The following is a 21,800-nucleotide window of genomic DNA, read 5'->3' on the forward strand; positions in this document are numbered from 1 at the left end:
TTGTTCTGCCAATTAGTAAATTATTCAGTGCTGGTAATGTTGCAGTTATTTTACTGTTGCTAATTGCCCAGCTATATTTACCAAATACCAAAGAAGAAAATAAATAAATAAAAGATGCTCTGAATCACTGGTCTGTCTGAACCAAACCATCAAAGCATGCTGTTGTGTTTGAGTTAGTTCCTCCAGAAGTATAAAAATCCTCTTGCTGGAAACTTTGATGGTAGATGGTAATGGCTTCTGTTCTCTAAATGCTTACGCACATATGTACATTTGCTCAAGTAAATAGTCTATGAGACTGTGTCCATGAATAATGTGACAGATATAGAAAAGTGTAGGCCTGACTGACTCCTCCAATGTTTACAAAAACCTTAATGTCTTGCAATCGTTGTTAAAAGGTAGACAAATTTAGATATTTCTGACATTAAATCTAATGTTAACTACCTCACTCTATGTTGTATCATTGATACGGACATTCAACATTTCATGCAACATAAATCAATACAGTCTGTGCCTTTGTTAATTTTCATATTTCATGAATGTTGAGGTTTTCAGCAGTATTCATGCAGATTTGTTTCTCAGTGTAGATGATTTTTAAGATCTTTGAAAAAAAAAAGCCTCAGCTAAACCGAATCAGCGGACATGCAAAACATAAATACTAGTCCAATGTTTGTCTATTCCACTGACATCTAATCTGTCTGATGCAGTTTAAATATTTTTACTTATCTTTCTTTTTACTTTTCCTTTTGAAAAATAGAGCACGGCAACACTTTTCCTTACTGAATTTACAGATTTCTTTGTGACCCTTGCCACCTCTTTCTCACTCTGCTTTCCCTTCCCTGCCCTCCACATCTGCCCTCCACCTTTACCATACTTGAGGTTGCCATGAATGCTGATCTCCTGGTCTGCTTCCTTGCCCATCACCAGGGAACTCTCAGTTTTTCTTTAGCAAGTGAGGCTATGGGTATCTGACTTCAAAATGAGGCAATAGAGCCTGTGAGGTTGCAGTGGGAAGGAACACAGGGAAGGGGGACCATCAACCAGCTGGATGAGGTCGAGGCAAATTTTGTTCCCTGGGAATCAGTAGATCTTACTTTGCCTGTCCTTAAGTACAAACAACATTGCTTTTTTTTCCCCTTGTTTTTTTTTTTTTTTCATTTTTCCTGAACTCATGTCACTTAAGAAGAGCTCATTTGAATACATCTGATCTTATCAACAGGAACATGGGCTAAGAGCAGTGTTAGATTTGTGAAGGCAAATTTTTCCTGCTTGGCTCAATACTTACAAGTCCTTATATCACAAGGGCACAGATGTAGACTGATGGCACCCCATCAAATGCTCTAGAGTATTGTTTTGTATCAGCTGTGTGCAACAGTTAATGCCCTTCTTCCCATGGTACTCAAATGGTCAATTTAAAGCCATTTTCTAACATGCAATGGCACCAGTGCCTGTGAGATCAGTAATGGTACACAAGAAACATTTTAGTCTTAGGTAACCAGTTCAAATCGAGCCTGGGTTGAACATGAATCTTGTAAAATAGCTGTTTAGCTGGCTTATGAAGTGATGAAAGGAGGTAGTGTCACACTGATTCTCGGTAGACAGGTGTCTACGTGGTGGAACAACGGATGTTACTTGGCATACTTCATGGCACTCTCAGAAGACAACCTCAAGAATAAAATAGTGATCTCCTCAATGCTAGGAGTGTTACCCTTGAGTTAAAACATGCCAGCAGGGTGATGTGAGGAAGCATAAGCTGGTTTGCTTTGTGCTGTATCTCTGTAAAGCTTGCTTTAGCTGCAATTGTATACCTCCTATGAATCCTGGATAGGATAGAAGAAAACCAGATTGTGCAGCTGAGTGAAAGCCTCCTTCTTTTGTGCGTCCATTAAGACAGTGGAGTTCATTTGAAATACGTTGGCTTACATGCAAATCAGTAATGCACAAGGTAATAATATAACATAAGGAATGGAAATAGAAAAACAAAAAAATATTTTGGATCCAATATTTCATTTGAATCTAAATTAATCTTGGTGATCTTTTAGTACATAATATACCGAGAAAGGCAATGAGTATATTAAATTACCTACAGACAGTCCACAGTCATAAAATGTTCAGAAGAAAGTACTCCTTTTGGCATTTCTACTTCTTATTTCTTCACTGGCTCCATTAAGATACAAAAAATAGAATACAAATGTTTTAGTCTGACAATGAAATCTTTGATGACATTTAATTAAATAATAAGGGACACAAGCCAAGGAAAATATTACAGCATAACATCACAATAAATTCGTCTTGCATTTAACATTACTTTGACATGAGAGAGAAACACATTGGGGGAAGAATTTTTCCAAAGCACCTTTTCACTTTTGATTTAAATTTAAGATGCCTAAACCTACCTTTCTAAGAAAACTCCTGTGGACATGGAGCTTCTCTTGCACTTAGAGTTAACCAGGATCAGATGCCTATCAGTAGCACTTCTCTAGTGTGTGAAAGTTTGCAAGATTCAACCTTTCGTCCATAGTTATTTAAAACAATCCTTTACACATCGTTTATATTCAGGGTTGAATCAAATTGGCACTGAAAATATAACCAAGAACAAATGTAGTTCAGCTAGTTGTCATCTACTCCTACTTTTTGTTCAAAACTCACAGGGATGCCAATGCTATGTGTGACATGAGTTGTGTATGTCCCCTTCTGAGAAATATGTGTAATTCCTAACTGAACAGTTAGCTGCTCAGAAAACCATTTTGTGTTCTTATTTGAATTATCTCTTCCGCTTGTCTATTTGTTCCTGTACTGACTCATAAAATTTTTAACAGGAACAAATATGATAAGAGTAATAGGCAAGTATGTGTATATACATATGTCTCTCTATATACATGCAGTATATGGACTCACTGAGACTATTTTGGCTGCTGGACAACTTTCTGTGGTATTAATCAGGCATTACATTGATTTTGATTGCATTCTTATTCTGGAAGGATAATTTGCTGTTGTACCTCAGACATTTTTAAACAACAAGACTTGTATTCACAGAAAGGCATAATGGCTTTATTGACTATAATATGTTATCAAAGTGCAACACAGAAGATAAATTATGTGCACAAACAGTGATTATATATGTTTCTCATGTTCTAAGGGCTATTTCTATGTGCTTTTCATAAGGGTAAATGCTTTCTAGAGACAGCTCCATCTATACATGTATTTAATTTTACTTTCCTCTGTAGTTTAGGACCTATTTAAACGAATAATGATGGAAATTATCTAAAGCCTAACAGGGTGACTGATATCGATCTATGCAGAGGGGAATTTCATCAGCTGGGAAGGGTAGAAGAGGAGGAAACACCCCATTATAATTGCACTGTGCTATTATTATAATGTTGAAGAATGTCCATGTCTTATGACAGAGAGGTGGCCAGGCAGCTGCACAGCCCCTTTTCAATTCCCTTTCCTTCTCCTGATCAGTGTGGCAACAAGCTACTGTCATGTAGCCGGATCACTCCTGATTACAGTCTTAGGTTTCAGACTGCCTTTGAGCATGTATATGTCTCATTTTAAAAGGACCCTAATGAGCATGATTCTTACACAGACTTACACAGTTAAATTTTGAAATATGCAGGAATTGTGAACATTTGGCATTTCTGGTAATCAGGCTTGATGGGCCACAAGTACAATGAATAAATTATTTTAATTTCAGCAGTGTAAAATCAAAACTCCTATATGGTCTGTAGGTTAATAATTTAGACTAGGAAAGCTCTCCCTATATATAGTATCGATGTCTGCATTTGACTTAGTTGTTTTAGGCCTTTATTGTCAACAAACAAACATTTCCAGACAGTCATTCTGCTGACCTATTTTAGTTATAATTATTTTAAGGTAAAATGAAAAGTAGGTGAGATTGATCCCACCTGTAGTTTTCCAGCTTAGGGAAAACTGCTTTTTTTAAGACCAAGAATGGTCAGTCTTTCTTTTATTTCACTTTTGTTTACTTCCATTTGCTTAACTTATATTGTACTTAGTGTCATGCAAACACACAAGAAATTTCTTTCCTCCCCCAAAAAGTTGTGTTTTGTTTTAATAAAAAAGCAGACAAAAGTTTATACATTGTCTATTATATGCTGGTATGAGCTGGAGGTGGTGCAGTACTTGAGATAGCAAAACAGCATAAAAATGATTTATCACAAGTTAGTATTGTATGAAACCTCTTGATTTATCATCCGAGTACTTCATTTAAACTACAAATAACTTCTTGCACAACCACTGGCTTTAAGTCCTAGGAATGTGTATGTACATGATGAGATAAAAAGAATTATTATAGTATTAACTGTAGGAAATAAAGATCAAAGGTTACCGTCATGACTCTTCCTGAACTAAAACTATGCTTTGCCTCAAAGTGATACCTCAACTGTCCTGAAAGTGCAATGAACAATACTTAAGGCGATATTTATATTGGCACTGGTTTCTCTTTAGTAGTTTTGTATAAACTTAAATAAAAGTTTCCTTCAACAAGTGCTCAACATTCAAGGTATTACATTCTCCATACAGTTTGTAGCTGATTTTTTTTTTTTCAATCCAGCTATCAAGTTTACATGCAGTTTCCTCAAAAGCTGTGTGTTTCATCTTTCCTGGTGTCATTTTTGTAAGAGCAGAGAGGACTGGAGGTGAAATAGAACTATTCAAAATGTTCTCTTTTTCTGTTGTTACATTGAAGCATCTTTATGCTTTTCTAATACACAACCAAAATTATGAGAGTGGAACTGGAATCATAGCAACCCAACAATCAGAAAACATTTCTTTCTGGTTCATGAGAAAAATCTTTGCACAAATGTCAGAATTAATGTACTTAGTCAATACTAAATAAAATGCATTCAATAAACTTGGCAATAGACTACTTCTAAGTGCATAAATACTAATTTGCCCCTGTAAGTGGCCTTTGCTCTCTCAAACAGCTATACAAATTATTCTTTAGAATCTCTCCACAGATAGCTCATGAACTCAATGACTACTGTTCAAGTGAATTGTTATATTCGGCTCTTTCTTGACAGCCAGCCAGCTTGAAAAAAAAGCAAATAAATTCCTGTGCAGACCAATCTTCCAGCCTTTTTAAATGGGAAGTGATGGCTAAGGGTTACATTGGTTGGGACATGAATCTTTTTAGAAAGCAGCAGTACCATGGACAAGCACCACACTGAGACTGGACACTGACGCTGTTCCAGTTTTAACTCACTTTGGTCCCGTTGAAACCTTTCTTAAGGTTCACATATATGGAGGAGAAGAGTTTTCTACTATCTACTTGCAACTGTTGGGAAATACATATCTAGTTATTGTTTTCCATTTAAAATGGTGTCATTCTGAATTTTTGGTGCTATAACAAAAAGTGTAGCCTGCTCCCTGCGTCCCAAAAGTTAGTCCAGAATCACTGACACAAGGCAGTTCAGGACTTGGACATCAGCACTACAGAGCAAGGCTGCGGAAAAGAATACAGCTGTAATGTAAGTTGCTGAAATGAGCACATGGGTGCAGAGCAGCTGGCTGAAACAAAATCCAGACAAGACACATGTGGACGTGGTGGGAAAAGGAAATTTTAAAAAAAAAAAAAAAAGCCTCGGACATCACCTCTTTATAACATCAAAGTGGTTCTCAACTTTTGCTTCCTTTTGTACTCATTATTGCTTTCAGATATGCATTATTAGTCTCTGTTCTTCTACACAGAGGCTTTCTTAGCTGTTGTGAGCCATACACTCTTGTCACCTACTGCTAGATTTTCCTCAGTACAGTCTACTTGGGGAAGGTGAAGGATGTCACTGAAAAGTTCTAGGTTTTCTGATATGTGGTACAGCATAAGACAACACAAAGAACAATGATAGCCTTCTTTACCAGTGATCCTGGTGTTCAGTATTCAGTGTCCTATGTCCAGACACCACAGAAGATGCCTCTGGGTCTGGAGACAGAAAAACTCCACTCCTCATTTACAGTCTACAGCTGTGGGGAGTCCTCATCACCACTGATTTCATCTAACTGCAAGGAAGTTGCATTTACCTCAGTGACAGGTGAAGGACTACTTCTCTGTAGATAAGGAAACAGAAAATGAAGAAAGCAAAAATGTCCTGTCCACATCCATCTCAAATATATTACAGCTCAATTTTCAAAACCTCCTTCTTTTCTTTCTTCCAACTCCCTGTTCCACAGGAAAGTGATTACTCATTTTTTTCATAGGCAGTTTTTGATGTGTTAGGAAAGACAGAAAGCAGATAGAGAACTCTGGCTTGTCCAGGTGACTGAGAAAACATGTGGCCCCTCTTGGATAGAAAGGCAAAGGGAAAAACAGGAATTCTTATGATTTTTGGGAGAAATAAAACAGAAAAGTGTACAAAAAACTTCACTCATTGCACAGATGAGAGAATAACTCAGGAGGAGGAAAGCTATTACAACCTTTCCCCGGGGACAAGAGATCAGCTATCACACTCCTTACCCGTCAAATGCATTGAATTGATCTGAATCAATAAAACTTTCAAATTCCAATAGATCAAAACAGATTCCTGATGTTTAGTCATTTCTTTAGTTTAAATTGACAGATCATTTGTTTATTTTGAGGGAAGAAAGGCACTTTATTTTTTCCTCCTACTTATGAAAACTTTCATACAGGCATAGATGCATACTGGAGGTCTTCCTCACTCTTAATTCAATTTCTTTTCTTTATAAATACCCTTTCACTCTTTTTCTTTCTATTTCTTTTTTGGAAGATAAAATTTTCTCCATTAAATATGTGCTCTGTCACTAGCACATATTTCCCTAGCTGATGAGATCAGATAAAAGCAGGTGGGAAGCTGAGCTGACTGTTGTCTACCTGGTCAAACATTCATGGTGTTACTGACTGCTTTTGTCTTTTGACACAATATAACTAATGTAGAGGTTTACTGTTAATCCTTCCCATTGTGTCCATATGTTTGCTTTCTGAAAACAGCTGTACCATATTATAAGCAAAATGTAGTTTAAGAGGTGTACTTGCCTACTTGTGAGAACTCAACTTTGTTGTTGCTTTTCCAGAGTAGATAAGATAAAAAAAATCCTATTGTCAAATTATTTTGTACAAATTCTTACTCACTCCAAAGGTTTCTATGCTACTAGAAATTAAAAGGATCAGGTCTATGCAACTGATTATCATATATTTTTTTCCAAGTAGACTTCATATAAACTTGTTTGAGTTTCTAGACAGGAATGGAAGCCCAGCCATTCAGAACATGTTGAAGAAGGGATATTTTAATCTCTAAATTTGCAATCAGTCATGCATATTTGACTGTAAATGCTCTGAGAGGATCCTCCACATTGCTAGGACTAGCCAGATGCTTAAATTTATATTTGTGTTCAGTGCTTTCAGGATCAGAGCTGAATTTCTGCTGCTGAAAGGCATGTGGAAAGAAGGATCTAGGTCTAGCCACTCAGGTGACCTCAACAGTCAACTGAGAAAAATAGCTACCTCCAGTGGGCAATTCTTTCCATCAGTCTTAGTCACTGGTCTTAAGAAGGGATGATCTACCCTTTAAAGATGTCTATCACTCCCCTTTGTAGGCATAGGGAGCCTAAAAACACCTGACTCACACTTGACAGCTTATTTTGGTTGACATGAATCTTATCCTTTGTCATTCTGACTCCATTGCTTTAAATGTTTAAAGGTTTCTGTGATTGTCTTATCTTATTGTTTACCAAACTCATTAAGACAAGTGGTGGCTGAACTGGTAAATGTCATTGGTTAAAACACTATGTTTCTAAGGACATGATATATCAAATACATGATACTTCCAATATCACTTTCAGTTTTTTTTTCTCTAGTTTCCCTTTAATTGCATCCAGTTTTGCATTTACTTGCATTTTATACAGTTTTCCTTAAGAAATCTGTGATTTACAAAGGGCAGTGCATATGGGTTAATAACATGTCCTTGTCATTTTTTGTAAGGCTATAGCATGAACTATGATAGGAAGAAATACCGCATGTTTGGTATCATTTTAAGATACCCTTGCTTTATAAAAATGACCTTGTTTGACTATGTTATATTAAATAAACAAGTGATCTCTTTCTTATTCATCCAGAAAAAGCCTTTGGCTATCTGCTTATTCAAAACATTGTCTTCCTTTGCTTGTCTCATGATGTGCAAATTAGATTTAAACCAAAAGTGATAACACTCTTACCACTGAAAGAATGTTGTGCTATATCAAACTGAACTTTGCACATACATCGTATGCTTAGGAGTATACTGAAATGTGCACTGCAAAAGTGGCAAGTGAATACAACGAAAGAGTTCAGAGAAACCAACCATCATGTTATATAAGTAAAACTACTCAAAAGGGTACATACAGACCCCCAAGAATGCTTCAAATACTGTTCATAAAAAAAGGAAAAACCTCATTTTTATCATATTTCTAAACTGAAGTCAGTTAACATGTTGAACAGTTAAAGTATTTGAAAAAGCACTCACATATGACTTGCACAGGGGATTGGATACAGGCATGCAACAAGAAATCTGGGCTCATTCTGGTGCTGACAACAACTTGCCCTGTGGCCTCACACAAGTTACCTTCTGTGCTCTACTTTTATTCCCCCCTTAGTAAATGGACATAATTTAGATTTACCTACTTACATAGTGTTGCAGGGTCAGAATGTCATTCGAGCACTTAAAGTGAACCATTTACACAATACTCAGACTTGGAAGATGAACACATGTATGTCCAGGTGTGAGGGAAGCTGGATAATATAGATACTGTAAAACTGCTTCTTTGATTTATTGTTCTGAAATACAGCCTAGGGTTCTTTCTTCATGTTAAAGGTATATAATCAAGCATAAAACATGACTCTGCCATCTGTCAGTATAAAATATTCCTGGCCAGTGGAAATCTTGATGCTTTTTAGTTGGTGGGTCACCCTGCCAAGGTCTGTTAGGCAGGTGGATGATGCTTCCTGCTCTGGTGTGCTGCACTGCTGGGCTTGGTGCTAGCATATACACTACTGACACCTAGCACAGGGGTGAGATAAGACTCAGGAAGGTTTTCCTTAAGGTTATAAAGTTCTGGTTGGGACAGGCCCCAGCATCCCCAAGGTAAGAGGCTTCCCTGTTGCTGCCAGGTTCACCTCACCAGAGATGCCTTGGTGGCCTCTATGATCTTGATATTTGAAGATGCCTCAGTACACATATGCCACATTCCCACTGTAATTAGAAGTTCTTGGGTTCTTTTTAAAGAGAAGTATATTATAGAAGGCATTAGACAATGTTAACATCCTATTTTTAGCAAGTGCTAAAAGTAAGGGAGGCTATTAAATAAGGACTGCTTTTGTCCTTTGTCCTAAGGAGCATCTGTATACACAGGGGATTGCATGCATAGGTGCGAACAAGCACACACTGAGGCACATCACTCCACCCAACGATTATGTCTTCTAAACCAGACAATGAATCCAAACAAACTGGAGGTAAGCAGCTGAGAAAAGCTAAGGCTAATTAAGAAAAAGGACTTAATTTTTGAAAGATGAGTATTTATAAATAAGAAAGTTCTTTATGAGTAGGAAGAATGCTGTTATATGCAGTTTAAGAGACATGGCTAAGAAAAAGTGAAAGAGAGAAGAAGGGCTTCCCTTGCCTCTTGAAAAAGGTAATTTTTTTTACCCCAAATAATTAAAAGGCACAGTAGATTCCTGTATAAAACCACAGTGAAGAGCAAGCTCTGTCATTTTACCATCAGGTAAACTTGCTGAGGTCAGCTCCTGGTCAAGGTGTAGGGCTGACCTCAGCAAGTTTACCTTGTGGTAAAACTAACAGGCTTTGATCTTTACTTTGGTTTCACCTCAGGACAACTCCTGCTTGATAGTTACCTGAAGGTAAAAATCACACTTTCTTTTATCACCAAAGCTAAGTCTATGAAGCAAACAGACTGGGAATAAGAAGAAATGAGAGTTGATATATTGCATACAGACATCAAAGCAGGGGATGCAGAGCTTGTTTTGCTTCTTCAAGAGGAAAAAGGAAATTTACAAATGAGATATGAGGCAGAAGATATAGTAGAAATGGTAAGTGTGATTGACTAGTATGTACAATTACTGGTTTTAGACAAATAAGGCAGGGAGAAGAAAAGAGGATAAATGAGGTGGGAAAGCAAGAAAATAAAGGGTGGAGTAATGATGGGGAGACAACCAAGGCAGAGACAAATATTTTTTTTGTGAGATGGAAAGAAATAGGAATCTGGAGGGCAAAACATGAGACAGGCTGAATTTGGAGGCACACTGGGTGGTGAAGCAGAAAGAGCAAGCATGAGCAATGAATCCCACAACTGTGTTAGGATAGCAAGACAGGATTACACAACACCAGGGATGGACTGATGTCGATCTCACAAAATCTGATGGGATGTGTAGGCTGTCACAAACCCCGCTCACAGTGGAGCAGTGGTGGTAGTGCAGGACATAAAGGACTGCTTTCTGCAGAGGTAAATTTGGCCAACTGGGCTGTTTCACTTGGGGAGGAGGTCAAAGAAGACTCAAGAAAGGGAGGATAACAAGAATCTGTGATGGGACATAGGGAAGGCAGGAATCTAGAAGAAAGAGCATGTGGGGAGCCACTGCTTAGTCTTGCTCTGCTTTTGGCCATGATTGCATGCACTCAACAAAATGTTTGACATGTAATATCTGCTGCATTTCTATATTTTCCCTCGTGTTCCAGATTGCTGCAGCTATTTCTATACTGTCATATAAATAACTGGGATTTTTCTAGGTTTTGGGTTTGAGGGTTTTTTTTGGTTGGGTTTTTTTTTGTTGTTGTTGTTTTTGTTGTTTAAATCAAGATCATACTTCTGTGAGCCCTAATTTAGTCAGGTTATATATTTCAGAGCTAGCAGCTTGCTTTGCCTAAGTACTTCTGTGAACTGAACAGTCTGCCCTGAGGCAAGCAAATCCAAAGCCAAAGAGGGATGCACCCTTCATATTCCGCTAATTGATTGAAGGGGCAAATGATCTATAGGAAAAGTTGCATCATTAACTTAATTGAGGGCAAAGCCTAATTAGAGGGGAAATGAAGTAGACAGAGCCAGAGACACAGCAGGCCTTCATGTGAGATGTCAACAAACAGACATTGTAACTAAAACCAGACAGCAACCACAGTACTTCATTTACATCTTCAATTTCAATGTGAAAACATTTACAGTGATTGTGATGTGTATGTGAGATTTCAGAGGAGGAATGCAAAAATTTAACATAGCTAAACTGAGATCAATAAGTTTTAGAGTTATAGAAAAAAATCAACTGGCTAAAGTTGCTTTAAAAAATCCTGAGCAAACTGAATGAAGTTACTTAAGACTGCATTTGTGCTTCTCTGGTATATTTGAACTCTACATTCCTGAGGAAATCCAACAAGAACAGCACCAGGAATTTTACAGTAGCAAGTAAATAAACCAAGTAAATTCTGGCGGATGATATTGCTTCAGTTTGACTATACAGAATTCCTGAATGAAGACATAAAATGTCACTTTTGCACATTTGTTCTTTAAATGGTTACTCTGTGCTGTTACTTTTCTGGAGTCCTCTTGCTTGTGCAAAGAGGCTTCCCCCCTCAGAATCACAAACTCCTGAGCTGTGAACTGGTGATGTTAAATTCTAGAGGCTTGTAAGTATTTTAAACATTAGTTTAATATCTGAACTAAAACAGGTGGCAGTGGTCTTTTCAGGACCTTTTCCACTGCGTTTTAGGGGCTTTTTTTTGGCATACAGCTCCTTTTTTACCAACTGCAGGAATACAAACAAAACCTTTTCATAAGAAAAGCCACTTAAGTGAAATGAGGAATGCAAGCAGACATGTTTTGGCTACAGTGCAAGTCTTTAAAGTATATAGGCATTATTGTACAATTCAACTGCAGTCACATGGGTATTGTGTGTTCTTAAAAAAAATGGGCCCTGAGCCTGCTCCCCAAATATGCACAAAGTTTCTGTGAATATATATAATTAAATAGTGTGCAGATATGTTAATAAATGGAAAGGGAAAATGAATTTCATTGTGAAAACCAAACCTACACAGAGCCAGAGAAATCATCACATACTAATCAACCAAAACATTTTTGGGCTGACCTCTTTTGTATTCTATGGAAAACTGTCAACAGTTTACAGTTTCACAAACCTCACATTACATTAATCAATGTAATTGCTTACCACACAACAGAATCATCCCCGTGCTTACAGCAACTGGATATTAAACAGATGCTTCTGTATCTGTATTTTGCTCTCCATACTTCCTGTCCTCCCTAGCTGATGCAACCACCCTCATCTCCCATCTCCTTTCATACAGCTCAGCACATAGCCTCAAAACTTTGTCCTGGATGTGGATACAGCTCTGAAACAAGAAAACTCACAATGACTTCTTGGAAGATTTTACTTGTGCTCGATCACCATGTCATTCACAAATGAATTTCAGTTTTTCCTCAAGACAAGACAAGTGAGAGCCACTGATCCAACCAAGATAACACACTGGCTCCCTTGTAATTCAAATTCTCCCATGCAAAGCTTGAAAGCACTGACTTTAGGCAGAAGACAGAAAGAGGTTCCACTTAGTACAGTATTAGTAATTATCTATGTTGTGTGAGGAGGAACACTAAATACACCTAAAGTTACCCTAACAAATGCATCTTGTGCCATTCTTGCAGCTAAAGACCTTTAGGGCAAATCTCCTTTTAGTTCTCTGAAAGTACATTAGCTCAAAGATCATTTTGGTGGAAAATGGAATTTATAAAATTATGGGTTTCAAGACAGCAAACATTACAGCAGTCTAGAAATCAGTGGAGCAGTCTTTCTTATTTCAGTAAAGTTTATTGTAAACTAGGTAATAAGAGGAAATCCTGCTTGGATCATACTAAAGTACAATAGTTGAATGTTAACACATTTATTATCACCTGTCACATCCCTATGAATGCATCATTGTGAACATGCATTTGGATCTAGGACAGCATCATTAATCTTTATTCCAAAAAAACCACAGTAGTTAATTATTTGTCTCAACATATTGCATTTAAATCATCCTCCTCATTAAATCAATTATGAAACAATGTAAGTATCCTAATTGAGCTACTAAGAACTAGAACATTGTTGCAAAATAGAAATGGAAAGAAACTACCAAATCCTATCCGGATTTTCAAGTACATAAAGTCTATTTGTTTTATTCTCTAGCAGAAATCATACAGCTTGGGAATTAAATAAGGAAACCTTTCCTGGGTGTATTAGCTGGGGTTTGGCAGTGTGCTACCTGGCTTTTTTACAGTTTGAAATACAAGCAGAACTTCCTTGTGCACACTCATAATATATATAATATATACTGTAAACATATCTTATAATGCAAAGAAGTTTTTAACACTTCCTGTTGTTCTCAATGGAATATGGTAAACCATGGAAGCTATTAAACCCTCTGTTTTTGAAAATATGGTCCAAATGTATATCAAATCCACTTTCTCAAGAGTGGCATTCACTGAAGCAAATATTGGCATATGTATACCTGAATTAGCTGCCCCAGGATCCCCTTACAGTAAGCAGAGGGAAACAAGCAGTTTTAAGACTTGACTCATCTGACTTATTTTAGATATCTGCTTTGCGATGAGATGACTCACATCCTAGAAGTGCCTCCTTTTTTCCATTGACCCAAGAGGGAGTCCAAGACTTCTAGGCGTCAAAATGAGGATGTCTACACTTAGTAATCTAAATTTCAGCCTAAGATCCATCAGCCTAGAGGATAACAAAATACAGGCAACATGAACTTGAAAGCTCAAAAGGAAGGAATGAAGAGGTGCAGGCCTTTGATTATTTACACCTGCAGCATCATAGAAGAAATGAAGCTACACCAAGGACTTGATTGTAAAGAGCTGTGGGACACAGCCTAGCAAATAGACACAGGAGATAAAATGACATGGAAAATACACTGCAAACTGTCCTACAGATGGAAATATTCTCACAGACAACAACTACTAACTTTGTGGAAAATATTCTTTCCAAATACTACTAATTTCTGTAGCTTTTATATTTTCTTTTGCTTTGACAAGGTTCCCATAAAAAGTATAGATATTTCAGCTGCTGTTCTTTTCAGTTGTTGGTCTTTCTATTCTAATATTCTATTGTGATATCCTACTGCAGTACTAATTTTGTCAAGTACATCAAATCACTTTGGCCATTTTGAAGTCTCCCCCTCAGCTGGAGCCTGATTTGACTTCGATATTGATGCAAAATGCTTTATTATCCTCCTCACTCACTAATTTTATATTACATTGTCTTAGTAAGAATATCAGTCATACATACTCTTTCTGAAAGGAAATCTGTATCATTTAGGGAACGTTTTGCTTTGCTATCTCTGGCATCTGTTTTGTTTTGAGATAAATTCACTGTAATGATGATTCACTTCAGCAGCAAACAGTCCCACCTCCACAGCTAACTTGAGCTGTTCTGGCTTCTTTTTCAGGTAGGTTCCCCACAGCCCGGGGACCTGACTTTTTTTGAGGAATAGTTCCCCATGCCATTGCATGAAATCTTGTCTAAACAGTGCCCACACTGGCTTTTTGGTCTGATTGATTATTGATTTTGTAATAAGACCACCTTTCCATAAAGGTAACTTAAACATGATAGTCATCTCCTCTGATGGAAACAAGTAGTCCACACAAGATGTAGGAGAACTGCACAGTGTAGGACAGTCCATCAGTTTTCACCTTTCACATCTGGGTGCATCAGCAACATGACAAATATCTTTATCTTTAGAAGAGACAAACTTATTTGGAACATCACTCTTCACTGAGTAAGAACTGTTTCCATCATCCTTTTCTGTGTGGTAGTTATTGGCAGATTCCTTTTTCTTCTCTCTCACAAGGTACAACAGAAGAATCTATATAATCTTTCATCATTTGCAACTTACAGAGTAAAATTAGACACTTTATAGATTTCTGTTAGTTTTGGGTTTTTTTACTATGCCTCCCAAAACAGTCCCCTGCCAAATGATCTATAATCAACAGCTTTTTCTTTTCTTCAATGAAATTTAAATATAAGTGGAGAAGAAGAAAAAGAAATCTAAAAATTAATGTTTCTTTTCATAGGAAAAATAATCGATATCAATTATATATATTATAATAATAATAATATTCTTATATATTTTCATATATAAGAAGGGTCGGAAGGATGATCTGGGAAATTACAGGCCTGTCAGCTCATCCAGAGTACCATCACACAACACATGCGGGACAACCAGATGATCAGGCCCAGTCAGCATGGGTTTATGAAAGGAAAGTCCTGCTTGACAAACCTGATCTCCTTCTACGACAGGGCGACCTGATTATTGGATAAGGGAAAGGCTGTGGATGTAGTTTACCTTGACTTCAGTAAGGCCTTTGACACCATTTCCCACAGCATTTTCCTGGCAAAACTGGCTGCTCGTGGCTTGGATGAGCACACGCTTTGCTGGGTAAAAAACTGGCTGGATGGCCGGGCCCAAAGAGTGGTGGTGAATGGAGGTAAATCCGATTGGCAGCTGGTCACGAGTGGTGTCCCCCAGGGCTCAGCTTTGGGGCCACTCCTGTTTAACATCTTTATTGATGATCTAGACGAGGGGATCGAGTGCACCCTCAGTAAGTTTGCAGATGACACCAAGTTGGGTGGGAGTGTTGATCTGCTCGAGGGTAGGGAGGCTCTGCAGAGAGATCTGGACAGGCTGGAGCGATGGGCTCAGGCCAACTGTAGGAGTTTCAATAAGGCCAAATGCCGGGTGCTGCACTTCAGCCACAACAACCCCCAGCAGCGCTACAGGCTTGGGGAGGAGTGGCTGGAGAGCTGCCAGTCAGAGAGGGACCTGGGGGTGTTGATTGACAGGCAGCTGAACATGAGCCAGCAGTGTGCCTAAGTGGCCAAGAAGGCCAATGGTATCCTTGCTTGTATCAGAAATAGCGTGGCCAGCAGGGACAGGGAAGTGATCTTACCCCTGTACTCGGCACCAGTGAGGCCGCACCTCGATTCCTGTGTTCAGTTTTGGGCCCCTCACTACAAAAAGGACATTGAATTACTCGAGCGTGTCCAGAGAAGGGCAACGAAGCTGGTGAAGGGTCTGGAGCACGTGTCTTATGAGGAGCAGCTGAGGGAACTGGGGTTGTTTAGTCTGGAGAAGAGGAGGCTGACGGGAGACCTCATCGCCCTCTACAACCACCTGAAAGGAGGTTGCAGAGAGCTGGGGATGAGTCTCTTTAATGAAGTAACAAGTGATGGGACAAGAGGGAATGGCCTCAAGTTGCACCAGGGAAGGTTTAGACTGGATATTAGTAAGCATTTCTTTACAGAACGGGTTGTTAGGCATTGGAATGGGCTGCCCAGGGAGGTGGTGGTGTCCCCATCCCTGGAGGTGTTTAAAGAGTCAGGTTGACATAGCGCTTAGGGATCTGGTGAGGTTGAGAATAGTCAGTGTTAGGTTAATGGTTGGACTGGATGATCTACAAGGTCTTTTCCAACCTTGATGATTCTGTGTTTCAATATAAAAATACGTTTTCTATGCATCCATTGTAACTTACATCTTCCAAATTTCATATAAAAACTAACATTTGTCAACAGTTACCACTTGGTGCTATAAAACACTTCTTTCAAAATATTTGGAGATACCTACTGTGTAATAACTACGGGCAAATGTTGATTTTTAATAGCTTTTATTATATGTGGTCTTGTTACTGGTGAAGACATGATGAACTTTCAGAGTAATTTCATACTAAATCATGACTAATTTTATTTTTAATAAATTGTAAATAGTCACATTAAACTTGCAAAACAAACCCCTAAATCCCAGGAAGGAATAAATTCTGTGGAATTAATTGACTCATGAGCAGTTTCTTTTCCTCACTGTCTGCACACACTAAAATTCAGCACATTCTGCATTTAATGAGTTGATTACAATTACAGGACATGTATTGTTAATTAGGAACTAAACCTCACTTTCCACAAAGGATTGACACCCCCTTTTCTCCTAAAATATGCAAACTAATATTTTGTGTAAATAAATGTGTTGTGGACATGGTAGCAAAGCAAATTTATCAGATTTACCAGATTTGCCAAATTGTCAGATTGTTTTTGGAATGAGGAGGTACAGACTCTTTGTGAGCTTCCCACAGAAAAAGTCACACTGATCCTCATCTCCCTGACAGCAACAGAGCAAGTTGCCACTGTTTAGTGTGAGAAGGATTCATCCCAGAAGGCAGAAACATTTGCTAGCATGAAGGAATAGGGGCAGCCTTGTTAGCAGAGCTCTTTCCCAGGAAGTCAGAAGCTGATCAGCTCTACGCTCAGCAGGAGATGTCAACAAAGTCTATAGAAATTATGATGGGCGCTTCAGATTACACGAAGAAATTGTGACTTTCTCAGAAAGGTCATATGTAAAACATTCTCCTTAAATACATTCTCCTCAAATTAGATCAGCAGTTTACACAATATAATTCATGATTTTAGGCATTGTTTCTTAACAAATAACTGAAAAACTATCTGCAAAAATGCTTTAGAAAGAAAACAGAAATCAAAACAAGTTTAAAAAGTTTTTTAAGAATAAAAATCTTAAAACATGAACAGCTTAAAATCAAAAACTACAAAGGGAAAAAATCCTGCTCCTCTTTCTGCTGGGAGGCAGGCTTTGCCCACAGCAAAAAGAGTGGGGATGTTATTGCGGTGGCAATAGCCACAGCATTTTCACTACTTCTTTGTGGCACTGGAGGAAAAAAAAAAAAAACAGAGAGCAAACGATCCTGCTGCCTGAGGCATACTCCTGAGCAAAGCCCAGATCTTTAGGCTTGGATCAAGGAAGACAGGATTTGCCTCAACAGGATGCATGAGTGGATTAACATGACAAATTAACTGTTAATCCCAGTAGTAGCCAACTATTAATAAACTCCTAATGAACACTACCTTAGTGGTTTGAACTCTTTGCTCCCAGTGTGTTTTGAGTTTGGAGGGTGAATATGAACTAGTCTCCTGTCTAGAGGCAGATGGTCATCTGGGTGAACAAATATAGATGAGTCCATCCTGCAGCCTTCATAAAGATGTTTTTAGTATGACCATGCACAAGGCACTTCAGTCTTTGGATCTGAAGAAATAAGCTATTTTGGGTACTCTTCAATATCCTTTTCTCTAAACAACAGATGTGGATCTCTTCATACTTGGTAGAAGGAATGATTTGGAAGGAGGTGCTTGTAGCCTGCCATTTTTCCCATTCTGACATATGTAACTGCCAACTATTAATGGGACAGTTATGACTATTTTTTAAAAAAAAACCTGTTACACTATTATTTGCTAGCAACCGGTTATCAGACCAGTACAAATGTATTCTAGATATCATTGGAAGATTTCTTTTTTTTCTTTTGTAAATGTGAAAGGAACTGATCTGAGAATTCCCTACATCCACCCTCTGTTTCACTTGTTTGCAAGTTCAGTTTTACTTTTCTTGCAGTCAGTGGCAATTCTTAGTGAATTTGCCTAGGGAAAATGGGATTTCAGCCACACCATTTTAATTTCAAGTATCCCAATTTATATTGGTATGAGGACGAAAAAGATTACAAATAATACTTTAATAATAAGTTTTAGTTCAAGGGGCTTACTTAATTTAAATAATTTAATTTAAATTTAAATGAAAAATAACAACAGGTATGTGACTCAAGCGCCAAAAAAAACGGGTACCTAGCTTGGACATAATTATGCAAGTAAATCTCCTTTTGCCCATACTGAGTGTTTGGCTCTATCAATTTAATGAGAATTTTATTCTGTCTGATGACTGCAGGACTAGGTCCTCCATCTGTAATGACTAAATCTCTCAGAAATGTTTCAGTCTTACAGATAGTTTTCATCCCTGTGTCTCTATATTTTTACATTAGCAAGCTTTTGTTGTCCAATAAAAATGTATGCCAAATTTTGCCTGAACGTATGAAGTATAAAATACTTCAGAGAAATACTGGTCAGTTTGCATATGATAGGAAGTCTTTCATTTGTACAGTTACTAGTTTTAAGTTTTGCTTGTTAGTAAACTATTTTTTAAATTATGCTTTAGACAAAGTATACTTATAAGGGGGGGCATTAGTTTATTTTTTCAACACAACAATTCAAGAATTCTCAAGACTTCAAGCATTTATTTTATGTTTCCCATGATGTAGGAGAACTTGGTGATAGTTTGTAATTAAAGGGTTCTGAAAAGGTTTTTTTTTTTAAAAAAGAAAAACCAAAAAGTATAAAGAAGAAAGGAAACAAAGGGAAAAAAAAACCCAAAAAACAAAAAACACCCAAAACCAAACCCCAAAACCTTACAGCATTACAAAAGGAGGAGAAAAAGAGTAAAAGTTCATTTCAACATAGTGATTTATAGGGAAAGGCTCAGCAGCTTACATAAAACCAAAAGGGGAAGTGGTCGAACATTGGGTCAAATCTCCATTCACATGTTTTGTAATAAAAGGCTGACTGTAGCCTTTGAGCCTTGCTTCCAGTCACAGACAATGGCAATTGCAGAGCAAGACTAATAACAGGATTTAGCATAAATCCACCACAGGAAGTGAACAGTTGTACTGGCAAATAATTAGCCAGGGAACTTTTTATGGCAACATCAGGATGCTCTCTGTTCTTGAAAGCATTGTCTGCAACTGTGATCATGGAAAAAAAATAGTCACTTTTCCCTGTTAGTGGAAAACTTTTACTTGTAAATAATTTTTTACAGCATTTTAATAATTGGTCTAATTTAGTAGCAATACTGTAAGTATTGAGTTTACATTTGAAGGGTTTTTAAAAATGTTCTGTTCTTTTTTTTTTTTTTCTCACTGATGATTTTTATTGCAAGGTGAATTGTGTTTATTTTGCATGGCTAACAAGTGGGTTCAAAGCAACACTTTGATCTTGAACCCCTGCCAGATTCCAAGAGCTGAAAGCCCCCCTGTGCAGTAAAGTAGACCTGTACTCACAAAGCCTGGCTAATTTGCAAAGGAATGTCAAAATTACTAGCACAGCTGACTACTGTAGTTCAGTACAGTCTATAGTTTTTCTAAGGAAGAGATCTGCTTTTCTCCATATGTTTGTCACTTGTTAGAAGACTAAGTTTAAATATCACTGTTCCTTCTCTAGGTGAGGAACTTCTAAGTCACCGCATTAAAACAAACAAGAAAACAAAGAAAAGAACCCAGACTAGCTACAGTGAAGACTTCACTTTTCAGAAGAGATAATTTTCTGACATATCCAATGCAATTAGATCTGAAGAAAGCAGTCTATCTGTCATTTTGTATTTTACAAATACTGCAAAGAATTAATTTTTAGCTAAGGAAGAATACTCAGGTTGTACGCGAGTACTTTGAATACTTTTCTACACCTTTAGTCTTTATCAGTTCTGCTTAGTGAGAGTGATATTTGTTCTCCTGGAAGTGAGATATATTAATGAAATGCTCTGAATAAAACTCCATCTCATTTCCATTCCCTTTATATATCTGCTTTCTAGACACAAGGAAAAAAAAAAATGTGACGAGACTCTTCCCTTGATGTATCAACTCAGGATTCAAGAAACTAGAAGTACTAAGATAGGGTAGAAATTTCACACTAAATCATTTGGTTAGTGCATCATCAGTCTATACTTCAGTGAAGAAAAGCAATGACAAAATTCCTGGATGCTGAATCACTATATAATTGGAGAAACAGAGGTCTAGAACTGCACAGTGGTTATCTATAAACTCGAGTCTGACTTTATAGAGGCCAAGGAAGGAGCAAGGTACCTCAAATCACCCTCAGAACTGAAAATCGTGACTGTACTGATCAGTTAGATGTCCAACCTGGACCATGGAGTACCTGAAGGGAAGAAAATACCTACAAAGCTTCCACGCCTTTCTGGATTTAGGTTGTACCTGCTCGACTGATAGTGAAGCTGTAGTGCATTCCTGCATATGTGCTAGCCTAAGTACTGCCAGCAACAGCAAAAGCACAGAAAAAACATCCTTCTAGCAACATTATAAACCGGAGCATAAACTGTCCCGTGCCCTTGAGCACACTCCTTGGCTTTACTGTGTGGACAAGAGAGTGACCAGAGCTGTTCTGTGTTAACAGGCATTCGTTAAGACAATTAAGTACACACAGGGCTTTTTTTGTGTAAATAGGCAAGACTGACAAAGGGCAGGAGAAAGGAAATAGTATTAGCTATAATGTCACAAGTAAGGAACTGAGGCACAGAAATATTACCAACAGGATTTTCAAAAGGATTAAAGCAGCAGGACTTTATTGACTGTGTTGCATTAACATCAAATGTGGTTTGACCCTCAGTGATTTCTTCAAAGTAAGACTGGAAGCAGAACAGGAACCAAACCCAGGTCAATGCTCAACCCACAAAACCATAATTTCTTTCCTTATTTAATTTCTATATTTAGGGGGGAAAAAAAAAAGAAGCAGCACATGTGCCTGTAGGGTGACCTGTCATGCTGCTAAGTCTCTACTTGTACAAATCTAGTCCCTCTTATTTTAACTAACTCTAATTTTGAATGCTGTCTTTGGCATTCTGCCTTGGACTTCTCACAAGGCTTTTTTTTGGGTGGGATTTTTTTTTTTCTTTATTTTCTTCCTCTTTTGAGAAGGGAGATAGTAAATGTGAATAATTATTTCTCCATGAAGAACAGATCTTTTGTAGTCAAGTTTGGCATCACTGCCATTTCTTACTTAAAGTTTAGACTAAAATCATGGTATTTATATAGTGAAAATCCCTAGGAGGTTCCAAATGAATCATTCATGTGAGCTTCCAGCAAGAGGTTATATTTTTTAATGTTCTGTTTATTGG

This window comes from Strix uralensis, chromosome 2 (assembly GCF_047716275.1).
Source record: "Strix uralensis isolate ZFMK-TIS-50842 chromosome 2, bStrUra1, whole genome shotgun sequence".
NCBI lineage: Eukaryota > Metazoa > Chordata > Aves > Strigiformes > Strigidae > Strix > Strix uralensis.